Here is a 12,251-nt window from a genome sequence, read left to right on the forward strand (position 1 = left end):
TGTTGCTGTGGAGCCACAGGCTACATCCCCTCCACACTTCGACCTCACAAGTGGCGAAAGAGGACAAATGGTCGCCGCGCTAGTCCCTTGCTGTTTCAGGTGACTGTCGGGGGCGCGAAAGAGGGCGCCCTTCCCTGAAAGGACAAAAGCCAAAGTTTGGCTATCCAGCGAGCCTGTCCCCCAATTCACAGTAAACCACCGTCGGCCGAAGGAGATGGCGTGTCTACGCTCTGCTAAAATAACAAGATGAAGTACCTGACAAGGGGGCTTTGTAACCCAAATCCTAATCCTCCGAGTGAGTTCTCAGAAAGATGGAAAGATGGCGGGAAAAAGTTGGTAAATCCGAAACATCTTTTACATCAATGGTCTCTAATTCTTCTCTGCAGGCTAGAAACGCAGCTTCCAGAGCAGGAGAGCCTGGGATGGGGACAATTAGCTTTCCCGCAGAGCACCCCTTGCAACGCTAGGATTTGTGATTGATAGTGGTGAGCGTTGGGAATGAGTGTGAATTCGGAGTTTCTGTCGTTCCCCTATCCGGGAGCCAAGGAAGCCAAGGGGAAAACAATGTAAATTCGCCCCATCCCCAGTTACTGCATCCCACATGGTATTCTCGGTCTCCCCCACGTTTTCCCCTTGAATCCTGTCCGGGGAGGATTCGGCTTGAACTTAGCCCTGGAGAGGTCCGGGCCAGGTCACTGAGCTGCGCTTCACTGCGCCAGCCCCTCCCGTTCAGTATTTTCATCGCCTCCGAGGAATCGGCATCCACCAGAGCAGACAGAAGGCAAGGAAGATCATCCCCCAGGCCCCAAGCCCCACTCTAGAGACCCTGGCCCCAAGCCCGTACGACGTGCTCTGGTGCCTCCAAGCCAAACATTCCGGGATTCGGCTTGACACACAAGGTCAGCTTGCTAGCGCGGAATCGGCCCCGCAGGTGCTAGGAGGCTCACTTCCTTCTTTGCAGACGCTATACCCTGTCCCCACCTGCTCTGGAGAAGGCAAAGCCCCGCGGACTTCTTACCCCTGAGGCAACCCACTACCCAAGTGTCCCTCCCTCTTCTTTCCCACGAAGGAAAGAAATTACCGTAGGAGATTTTGCCAATCCATGCCAGCTTTCTGATTGTTTTCTTCAGGTAAGGGGAAAAGAACAGCCAGCGCGTGAATGGAGAGCTGGGGGCCCACTAGGGAGAGAACCACTTCCCCACCCTTCTGTGCCTGCAAAAAGGGACATTGGCTATCCAGGGGAAAGTGCAAGAAAGAGAGCACACTAATCGCTGAACCAGGAGACAAACACGATTACCAGCTCCGAGCCTTGAGTCAGAAAGTCTCATAGACTTTAAGATGTTAATCCCCAGCATAATCCTTCCTTTGGCGTGTAGGAATAGTGCAGCCACAAGAGTTGTTTTGTTATTTATATTGGCGTTTAATAAAACTCAGCCAGTGGTGAATGGGCTGCCCACTCTCCAATGGTAATTAATTCCCTATTTCAGTGACCCAATTGTCCTGGGACAGAGCGGTGGGCCCGTCCCAGTGCCGCGATCCCCCTTTGTGCGGATACACTGCCCTCGTGCTTCAACAGCTATGGAAACTCATTCTTTTGATGTCATTCAAGGAGTTTTCCTTGGGCATCTTCTAAACTTCAAGGACCCTTTTCTTTCTCCGTTTCATGAAAAGCAGTGCGAGCTTGACCACCTCTGTAGAATTTAATGATTTGGTGAAAGGGCCCTTTGGGATTTGTGTAAGGAGTTAGACAGAGAGAAAGGAAATTTGGCAGCCTGCTCCCTCGCAGAGACCGTCCCGAACCTGGAAAACACAAAACTTTGAGAAATGGATAAAGATCTTGAAAGCTGATTTTCCCTCTCCTTTCCCCACTAAGGAAAAAAATACCCAAAACAAAACAAAACAAAACAAAACTTAATCCTCTTCTGGAAATAAATGTATCGTTTATTGTTGCTGATACAAATTAAAAGGGTGATGTTGAGGTAAATAAGTTCGAATCTTTAGCAGAGACGGTTCCTTAATCTGTACCTTTTGGGAAAAGGCTATCAGTTTATTACTTTAATTGATTCATTGAATCATTTCTCCTTCCTGTATTCAAACTACACTTAATGAACACCCAATGTGTGTCAAACACTGTACTAGGCCCAGGAAACACCGACGCACAAGACGCACATTCCTACCCCCGTAGAGCTTACATTCAAAAGGTATTAAAAATCCGAGACGGGTGGATCACAAGGTCAGGAGTTCGAGACCAGCCTGGCCAGGATGGTGAAACCCCATCTCTACTAAAAATAAAAAATTAGCAGGGCGTGGTGGCAGGCGCCTGTAGTCCCAGCTACTCGGGAGGCTGAGGCAGGAGAATTCCTTGAACCTGGGAGGCAGAGGTTGCAGTGAGCCGAGATTGTGCCACTGCACTCTAGCCTGGGCTACAGAGCGAGACTCCATCTCAAAAATAAATAAATAAAAAATAAAAATCGTTTTAGAGGTCGGGCACGCGGTGGCTCATGCCTGTAATCCCAGCGTGTTGGGAGGCCGAGATCGCTTGAGCTCAGGAGTTCAAGACCAGCCTAGGCAACAGGGCAAATCTCTGTCTCAAAAAAAAAAAAAAAAAAAAAATTAGCCAGGCGTGGTGGTACGTGCCTGTAATCCCAGCTACTCGGGAGGCTGAGGTGGGAGAATCACTTGAGCCCGGAAACGGGAGGTTACAAAGAGAAGAGATCGCACCACTGCACTCCAGCCTGGGCAACAGAGTGAGACCGTGTCTCAAAAAAAAATTGTTTTATATATCAGAAAAGGATACATGTATGTAACAATAAAACAGTGTAATGCAATAGTGTTGGGAGACGGGGGCATGGTTTCAGGGATCTAATGATACACTTTAGAACCTAAAACATTGGGGGTCGACCCTTATTGCTGATTTATCCATTCTTTCTTTCCCCCCGAAGTATTTCTCAAGCGCCTACCGAGTGCCAGGCGCCTAGCGGAGGCGCAGCGTTAGCACCAGGCGCGAACCAGACAGCTGTGGCCTGCCTGGTAGAAACGACTCTGCGATAACGCAGTTGCTAGTACGGCTCTCGGCGGAGGAGCCAGGGCCGGGTCTCCAGGCCGGGAGGGGGCGGCCGCGGCGCGCCCGGGCAGCGCTCCCTGCACAAGTAGCTCTTCTATATCTTTACACGCACTTCCAAAAAAACTTCGCAAGTCACAGAAACAATTCAGAATTCAACTAAGAAAATACAGAGTGAACCATATGGCCTGGGTGGCTCGAGTCGGCTGCATTTTCCTCCAGACAAAGAAGGGATTGAGGGTTGAAGGAAAGGAGAAAAAAACCAACTTTCCGGCTGATGAAGCTGTTGTCTGGAGGCAATGATCCCAAATCTGAAGGCTTTATTCCGGCTCCGACGGAGACGTGATATGTCATATGATTAGCATCTTTCATATTTACAAGAGTGGTACGGGCTGCCAGTCTTGAGAGAAAGGCGAGAGAAAGAAGGGGGCATATGCTGAAATGGATTTAGCATTTGAAAGAGAGAAAGGAGATCGGATAAATACACTTAAACGAGGATTTAGTTTTACTCCTGTTGAGTTCTAATAGATTGTTGATTGAGATTTTAGGGGCCTGGAACCGAGGTGTCAGCAGTAATTTAAAGAAGGTATTCAGTCCGCCAGCGCCTCTTTTCTCCGTTTCCCCCTCCCACCCCTTCCCCCTCCCTCATTTACGCCTTCAAGCAGTACGGGGGCGGAGAAGACTTTTAAAACAAAACACAAAACAAGATCTTTTGCGAGGGCGGTGTCCGAGGGAGCCGGAGCACTGACGGGTGTGCAGGAGGCGCCCCCTACAGCCTGCTGAGCCTCTCGGGGTTGCGCTCTCTTCCTGCAGCACCTGAGCGTTTTCAGGACGCGCTCGGGTCCTGGAGGGCCGGGCCGGCCCGAGGGCAGCCGATTCACCGCGGGCGCGCTGCGAAGTCGGGGCGCCCCCTGGTGGGGCACGGAGGTAGAGGGGATATCCGGAGAGCACCGCTGGGCTTCGGGGCCGCGGGGAAGCTCCCAGGACAGCCGGCCACTGGGGGACAGTGGATTTGGGGTCTCCTCGAGGTCGGTCCGGGGACGCCCTCTGGAAAGCTTCACCTGCGGCTCAGGTTACAAACGCACAGTGCTCAGCCGCGTCCTCACCTGCAGTTTCAAAAGCCGAAATAAACACAAAACACCTCCCCTAGGATTCTGATGGTTGCCAAGTTTGAGAACAACCGGATTTAAGCCCCATGGGTTTTGTTTTGTTTTGTTTTGAGGATTTAGCAAATCAGCTAGAAGTGACGCCAAGACCCAGTAGGCTGGGGAAAAGGACTTGGTCTCTAGGCTCAAAAGGACTCAGATGCACTGAGTGGGTACAGACTTTGTGTATTATATCATGTCTGTACAGATGTTTTCTTTACGCACCCAGAGCCACGTTCAGATTCATCTCCAGACTACTTGTCGTTCCCCCGGTACATTTTAATTATCATCCGAATTGGTATTTGATGTTCATTTTTAGCTAGATGTCCTGTGTGTAAAATGTTGGGCGGGGACACAGAGGCGTTCAGCATCATTTGCCTTAGGCCTTAGCTCATGGGTCCAGACACCCAAACTTCTATTTCCGCTCGCCATTTTCACCTCTTTCCCACTTAACTTTACTTGTCCTTAACTTCGTCAACAAATTACTGTACTTTCTCAAGGATCTAAGGTAACTTAAGGACTTACCATTTTACAACTTTACCTGTTAATTGGAACGAATTTAAGTTGCCCACATTTATCAACAGTAGAGACTAATAATACATTATACAATAGTTTACTACAAAATTTTGGTAGTAAATATATTTACATACAATTGCTACAATAACAAAATGTCATGCAGACATTAAAATTATATTTCTGATGGATATTTAATTTTTAAATCTCATAATGTTTAGTATGACCCCAATTTATAGATATTTGTGTCTAAATGATTGGACAGACATATACGCTCATACATCCTAGAGTGAAAAATGTATTCATAGTGGTTATCTTTTTTTCCACTGAGTAGTGGTAAGTTAAGTTTTTATCTCTGTGTTTTCTAGGTAAATACTGGAACATTCATAATCAGAAGTTGTTATTTTTTAAAATGCCGGCCTTCTGGAGAATGCCTTTTCTTTTGTAGTCTCTGTCAAACATTGGATGAGTTCTATGATATAACTTACCCCACTTCAGACATCTCTGAACTGAAATTTCCTTCCACAGTTAAAATTAAGGCCCCAGGAGTTGAGTCATTTGCATTGACATGGGATACTGTAATTTTAAGACAAACGTTTAAAACTTATTCTTGAACTATCAATGGAAACACTGTTGTAGAGGAGAGGAACATACATTGCAATTTCAGTATTCTTGTTAAATCAAAATTCCTGGGGCTGGACAGAGAAAGGAAACTCCTCAATGTTGGATCACATAACTTTTCAGAGAGATAAGACCTCATCATAAGGTTCTGGTGGATTTCTAAAGAAAGACTTGATTTTTTTTTTTTTTTTTTTTTTTTTGAGACAGGGTCTTGCTCTGTCGCCCAGGCTGGAGTGCAGTGGCACCATCCCACTCAATGCAAACTCCTCCTTCCAGGTTCAAGCGATTCTCCCACCTCAGCCTCCAGAGTAGCTGTAACTACAGACAGCACCACCACGCCCGGCTAATTTTCGTATTTTTAGTAGAGACGGGGTTTCACCATGTTGTTCAGGCTGGACTCGAACTCTTGGGCTCAAGTGATCTGTCTGCTTCAGCTTCCCAAAGTGCTGGGATTACAGGCGTGATCCTCTGTGCCCAGCCAGATTAAAAAAAAAAAAAGTCTCAAAGTAATACATTCCTTTATTTAATAACACTTGCCAGCAGGAAATTCTTTGTGTCTAATCTTTCTTAAATGTGTTTCTTCTTGACCTGCCCTCTGCCGTAATTAAAAACTTTCCTTTTTCATTTTGTGCTTGGAAATATAGCATCTATGGCTACTGTTTTAAAAATAATGATTCAGAAAATACTTGATTCTGAGTTTTGCTTTCCTATGTTGTTAGGCTTTTGTCTTTCTCTGTGACAGAAGCCATCTTTACCCTGAAGGACACTACTGTGGGTTTCTATTTAACTGCATTTTTATAGCACCAGTCACCACACTGAAACTATGTTGTATTATTGTCGGGTGCATGAGACAGCAGGACTGAGAACAAGAGAAAGGAAAGGATTTGCAAGAGGATGATGGCATTCTTCTCAGCAAATTCTCTTTTTCTCCAGGGTTTTTATTTTTGAGGATTTGAGGCTTCATTTTCTCTTGAAGGAAGAAAAAGATTAATCTCACAATACAATAATGTACAGAAAAATCAAGATACCTTTCTAAGTCTATATGGTAAAAGTCTACTAAGAAATTTTGAAAAAACAAAATAGACTAGAAATAAAAAATAAAACTCTATGTCAGTATTAACCGAAACCCAAACCCTATTAATACCCTAAGTAGAAGACAGCTTTCACCTTGTTTTGTTTCATTTTCAAATTTCCCAACTGGGGAGATTCTAATATGCCGCTAAAAGGTGTAGAAAATTATAATTTTATTATTTGAGTGAATTTGGTGAGTTCTTTATTTTATTTATTTATTTATTTATTGAGACAGGGTCTCGCTTCTGTCATGCAGTCTGGAGTGCAGTGGCATGATCACGGCTCACTCACTGCAGCCTCGACTTCCCTGGCTCAAGTGATCCTCCCACCTTAGCCTCTTGAGTAGCTGGGACTACAGGAGTGTGCCACCATGCCCAGCTAATTTTTGTATTTTTTGCAGAGATGGTGTCTTGCCATGCTGTCCAAGCTGGTCTCAAACTCGTGAGCTCAAAAGATCTGTCCACCTCAGCCTCCCAAAGTGTTGGGATTACAGGCGTGAGCCATCACACCCGGCCTAGTCTTATACTTCAAATAATTTGAGTTACGTTGGATTTGAGACCAACAATATTCTCAGAAAACAAATGATCAGAGGTTTAAGGAAGTTGTATTAGGTTTCAGTGTGTTGTTTCTTAAGATAAATTTCTGGCCACCCAAAAAGTCACATGGTATTTTGGTTTCTTCTCTGAGTCTTCCTTTGGCTCTCAGTGTCTTATAAAATTGGCATCAAGAATGTTAAGTGTTTCTGGCTGGGCATAGTGGCTCATGCCTACAATTTTAGCACTTTGGGAGGCGGAAGCAGGAAGACTAATTGAATCCGAGAGTTCCTGGATGCACTGAACCAGATGGTGCAACTGCACTATGGCCTGAGCAACACAGAGGGACTGTCTCTGAAGCAGGAGTAGTGCCTCATTGAAATAAAAGCCTTTTCCAGCCAGGTGCAGTGGCTCACACCTGTAATCCCAGCACTTTGGGAGGCTGAGGTGGGTGGATCACTTGAGGTCAGGAGTTCGAGACCTGCCTGGCCAACATGGTGAAACCCCATCTCTACTGAAAACACAAAAATTAGCTGGACATAGTGGCTCTTGCCTGTAATCCCAGCTACTCGGGAGGCTGAGGCAGTAGGATCGCTTGAACCCGGAAGGTGGCCAGGTTGCAGTGAGCCGAGATCATGCCACTACACTCCAGCTGGGTGGCAGAGTGAGACTCCATCTCAAAAATAAATAAATAAATAAATAAAAGCTTTTCCCTTCCCTCTCATCCCAAAAATTCAAAGTGCTTTTTTCTCCCTAATAAAATAGAGGTGAAATAAACCACATAGAATTTTTAAAGTAATAATTAGAAACATATGGATACAGCCTCCTAAGAAGTCAGTAGTAATCTCCTGGTTCCAAGCATTTGGCCAAGAAAGAATATCTAGATAGTTATTTCAGTCACAACTTGCTGGCATGGAATTTCTCTTTAATTTGATATTTAAGAAGATATGTAACTGCAGAACACAAAGTGATTTTTCTTTACTCTCCCAGGTAATTTAATCAGTGTGGAGAACGAAGTTAAAAGTTAGGTCAAGATAGCATTCACAGAGATGAAGACCATCACTTTTTCCTCCTCCTCCTTATTGGACAGTGTATAGTCTATGGCTATGGCGAGGCTGTGTCAGTGCTCTTGACAAAGTGCTCAGCAGTGCTCTTGACAAAGTTATCCTCTAAAGGAATGATTTCTTTTGCAGTTTTTGCTCTACTTGGTCTTTCTCCATATTTTTAGGTTGCATTGGGTGACCAAAGGATTCAGTGTTTTTCTGGAGCAATTTTTTTAGATGTTTATTTGCAGCTTATACATTTTGAAAACTTGGAGGATATAGGGACTGCTTCCTGAAGAGGGGAAGAAAACCTACAACGAGCCAGGCATTGTACCACCTACCAACCCTGAATATATTATTTAATTTTGTCATCACACAAATCCCAATGAGGACATTATTGTCATTACCATTTTCACAAATGAGGAAACTTGCCTAAGATCACCCAGATCGCAACTGCAGTCTAGGCCTGTCACATTGTATACCCAGACTTGACAATTTCAGGCTTATGCCCTTTCCTTGAGGAATGTGTTGACCCTTCTGAAAGGGAAAAGATTCTCTGTGGCCTCATCAGTGCAGACAGTGCTATTGTTATTATAAAGTTATCTAAAGATGGACAAATATAAATCTTACTATAAATTCCTTGTTTTTATCTCTTATATAACCATGACAACCACAAAATTTATAAATATAAGTACAACTATAAAGGCAATTCCATCCAAATTAACACCAACTTGACGGGATAGATGTCATTTTTTTTTAAATCACCTGAAGACAAAACACAAATTTCATATAACCTGCCACTGTGGAGTTTCAAGTTTGGATGCCTTTAGTATGGCTCCAGGTATATTGTGTGATATGCCTACCACTCCCCATCCACCTTTTTTGATACACCAATAAATCTTTGTACAGTGTTATTTGGCTATCATTAAGTGTTGACTAATAATGTACATAGTAAGTTGCCATTTTGTTCTTATTGGCTATTAAAGCACTCCGTGGAGCCTACGTGATCAGAAACATAAATGTAAACAGGGTACTAAAATCTCACGTTATTAGTGAGCACAGAGAACCCCTATGTCCCCGTAGATGCCTGTTCTTGGATTCATAAACTCCACACCAGAGATGGGACCTACCCCATGAACTGACGATGGGAACACCACCTCCTGAGATCTTCAAGACATGCAATGAGGTAGATATATCCCAACAAGATTGAATGGGAATGTCTTTAATGTGACACTGCTACAGAAAAGACAGCCAGTGGTGCTCAACTAGCCATTTTCTCCTTTTTTTATAGTAGTTAGATCCGCATGTTTAGCTGGGCACGTGGCTGCCTAAGATAAAGACTACATTTCTCACTTTCCTTGCAGCTAGGAGAGGTCAGTGCAACCCAATTTTAGCCAATGAGATGCAAACAGAAGTGGCACATGCAACTTCATGTCCTTAAGGGTAGGGGTATGCCCTCCTCCCTTGCTTTTCCTTTACCCTGCTGCTGAGAATATGGATATGATATATGGATCTCCATCTTGGGTCATGAGGAAGAGAGGGACAGCCTGGAGATGGTGGAGCAGCGACACCACATCATTTCTCCATTGTTTACTTCCCAACTTATTTGCATGGGAGAAATAAACTTCTACTTGTTGAGGCCATTGTTATTTTGGGTTTTCTATCATTCACAACTGAATCTAACAAGCTCCAAACTCCCAAACCAATGAAAAATAACAGAGAGGGCCGGGCGCGGGGCTCACGCCTGTAATCCCAGCACTTTGGGAGGCCGAGATGGGCGGATCACGAGGTCAGGAGATCGAGACCATCCTGGCTAACACAGTGAAACCCCGTCTCTACTAAAAAAAAATACAAAAAATTAGCCAGGCGTGCTGGCGGGCGCCTGTAGTCCCAGCTAATGGGGATGCTGAGGCAGGAGAATGGCGTGAACCCGGGAGGTGGAGCTTGCAGTGAGCCGAGATCGCGCCACTGCACTCCAGCCTGGGGGACAGAGTAAGACTCCGTCTCAAAAGAAAAAAAGAAAGAAAGAAAAATAACAGAGAGAAGGAACTCCTTTTGGTCTCTCTCTTAACATTAACCTTGATTCCTAGATAATCAAAGGTGGCAATCTTGATAATAGAAGAAAGTAAACTGGTGAACGTCTTATGTGGTCTTCATGGCAGACTCAGTGGTCAGCAGAAACCTGATGACAGCAGAGTGGTCCAGTTTGTTTCTCCTGGGGGCGTTCTTCCGAGGAGTCCTCGGAAGGGCTGCCTCCAGAGTCGCAGTGTCTTGGGCCGCCGCAAGGTGGGTGACGTACGGATCTTCTGGTTTTTGTTTTTTGTTTTTTGTTTTGTGGCCGTGGACACCCTTCAACCCTGTCTTTTGGCCTTTAAAGATTTCGCCAAAAGGAGGGGCGGGAGCTTCCTTTGGCTTTAGGTGGGGCAGGAGATTCCTTCTTCGCATTCGGCACCGTCTTGTGATAAAGGTATACGAAGTTTTAACACAGGTAAAAGTAGTCTCTGGAGAGAGTGAATTAATGGTTACCTTGGGGAAGAGAGACTGACTCACCCCAAAGGGGCCCAAGGGAACTTTGTGGGTAATGGAAATGTTCTCGATTGTGATGGTGGTTACAAAGGTGTACACACATTTGTCAAAATTCATCAATATGTACACTTAAATTACGCATATTTTATGTACTTCAATACAAGTAGTTTTTAAAAAACAAAAACATGTTTCTTAGGATAAATGACCTTGAAGTCAGTGGTTCTGACACAGGTGGACCAATGATCACATGTTGAGAAACAATATTATAGGTGATGAGATGCAATAAGAAAATTCTAATGTGATCATATTTGCAATGTTAGAAAAATCATTCTGCTGGGAAGAGAGACTGAAGACAATGAGTTGAAGAGCTTAGGGACATATAACTTCTGGACATATGGGACATGTGAGATCAGTTATCATAAATGTGTTATGGCACCCATCTGCACATTAGAATAATTTCCTCTAGAGCACCCAGAAGCCCAGGTGTAAGAAAATGGAAAAGGATGTTTGAATAAATCCATAGAGTTTTATCAGCTGGAAAAAAAACTGCAGCAAGCCACTAATTTGCCAAGGCAATTGAGAGTGCTTAAGCAGGATGGCATCTGGACAGAGAGGAAAAGATAAGGGAACTGATAGAATGTCAGAATAGTAATGAGTCAGGAAATGAGAGATCATGAAGCCAGAAAGTGTGTGTAGAAGTGAGGGAGAGGTCATGGTCAGAAGCATGTTGGAGTAATTTAGGGTGATGATAAATCTCAGATGACTTTTTTTTAAGTATAGACAACATGGAATGAGCTCTAAGATATATTGTTCAGTGAAAAAAGCAAGGTATACAACATTTTTTAAATAGCAGTCTACTATGTAAAAGGGGGAGACCAGGCTGGGTACAGTGGCTCATGCCTGTAATCCCAGCACTTTGGGACACCAAGGCAGGAGGCTTGCTTAAGGCCACAAGTTCAAGCCTAGCCTGGGCAACATAGTGAGGCCTCTTCTCTACAAAAAGGGCTACAGTGAGCTATGTTTGCGCCACTGCACTGCATCCTGGACGACAAAATGAAGCCCCATCTTTAAAAAAAAAGTGAGACCTGGCATGCTCACACCTATAATCCCAGCATTTGTGATGCTGAGGCAAGAGAATCTCTTGAGCCCCAGCAAGGGCAACACAGTGAGACCCCGTCTCAACAAAAAAATACAAAAAAAAAAAAAATTAGCCTGGCATGCACTTGTCATCCTAGCTACTGGGAAGGCTAAGTTGGGAGGATCACTTGAGGCTAGGAGGTTGAGGCTGTAGTGAGCTAAGATCATGCCACTGCACTCCAGCCTGAGGGACAGAGCAAGACCCTGTATCTAAAAAATAAAAAACAAAATAAACTAAAAAAAATAAAAGCTGGTGGCTGGGGAGATATTTATATGCATTTACCTATATGTTAGTAAGATATTTCTGCAAGGAAATATAGGGATCTTATAACATTGGTTGATTCTGGGGAGGAAACCTGGGAGGCTGGAGGACACAGAGCAGGGGAGACTTTTTGCTGTATTCCCTTTTGTTCCTCTTGAATATCAAACCATGGGAATGTTATCATCTATTCAAAAGTATATAAGTAGAATTAAACAAAAATAAGGGGAAAGAGAATAGATGTGCCATAATGAATAAAAACAGAAAACAGAATGAGGTATTCATGCTTCAAGCATATAAATTAGGCACTGACCAGGCATGGTGACTCATGCCTTAATCCCA

The sequence above is a fragment of the Hylobates moloch genome, unplaced genomic scaffold (assembly GCF_009828535.3).
Source record: "Hylobates moloch isolate HMO894 unplaced genomic scaffold, HMol_V3 SCAFFOLD_3, whole genome shotgun sequence".
Classification (NCBI taxonomy): Eukaryota; Metazoa; Chordata; class Mammalia; order Primates; family Hylobatidae; genus Hylobates; species Hylobates moloch.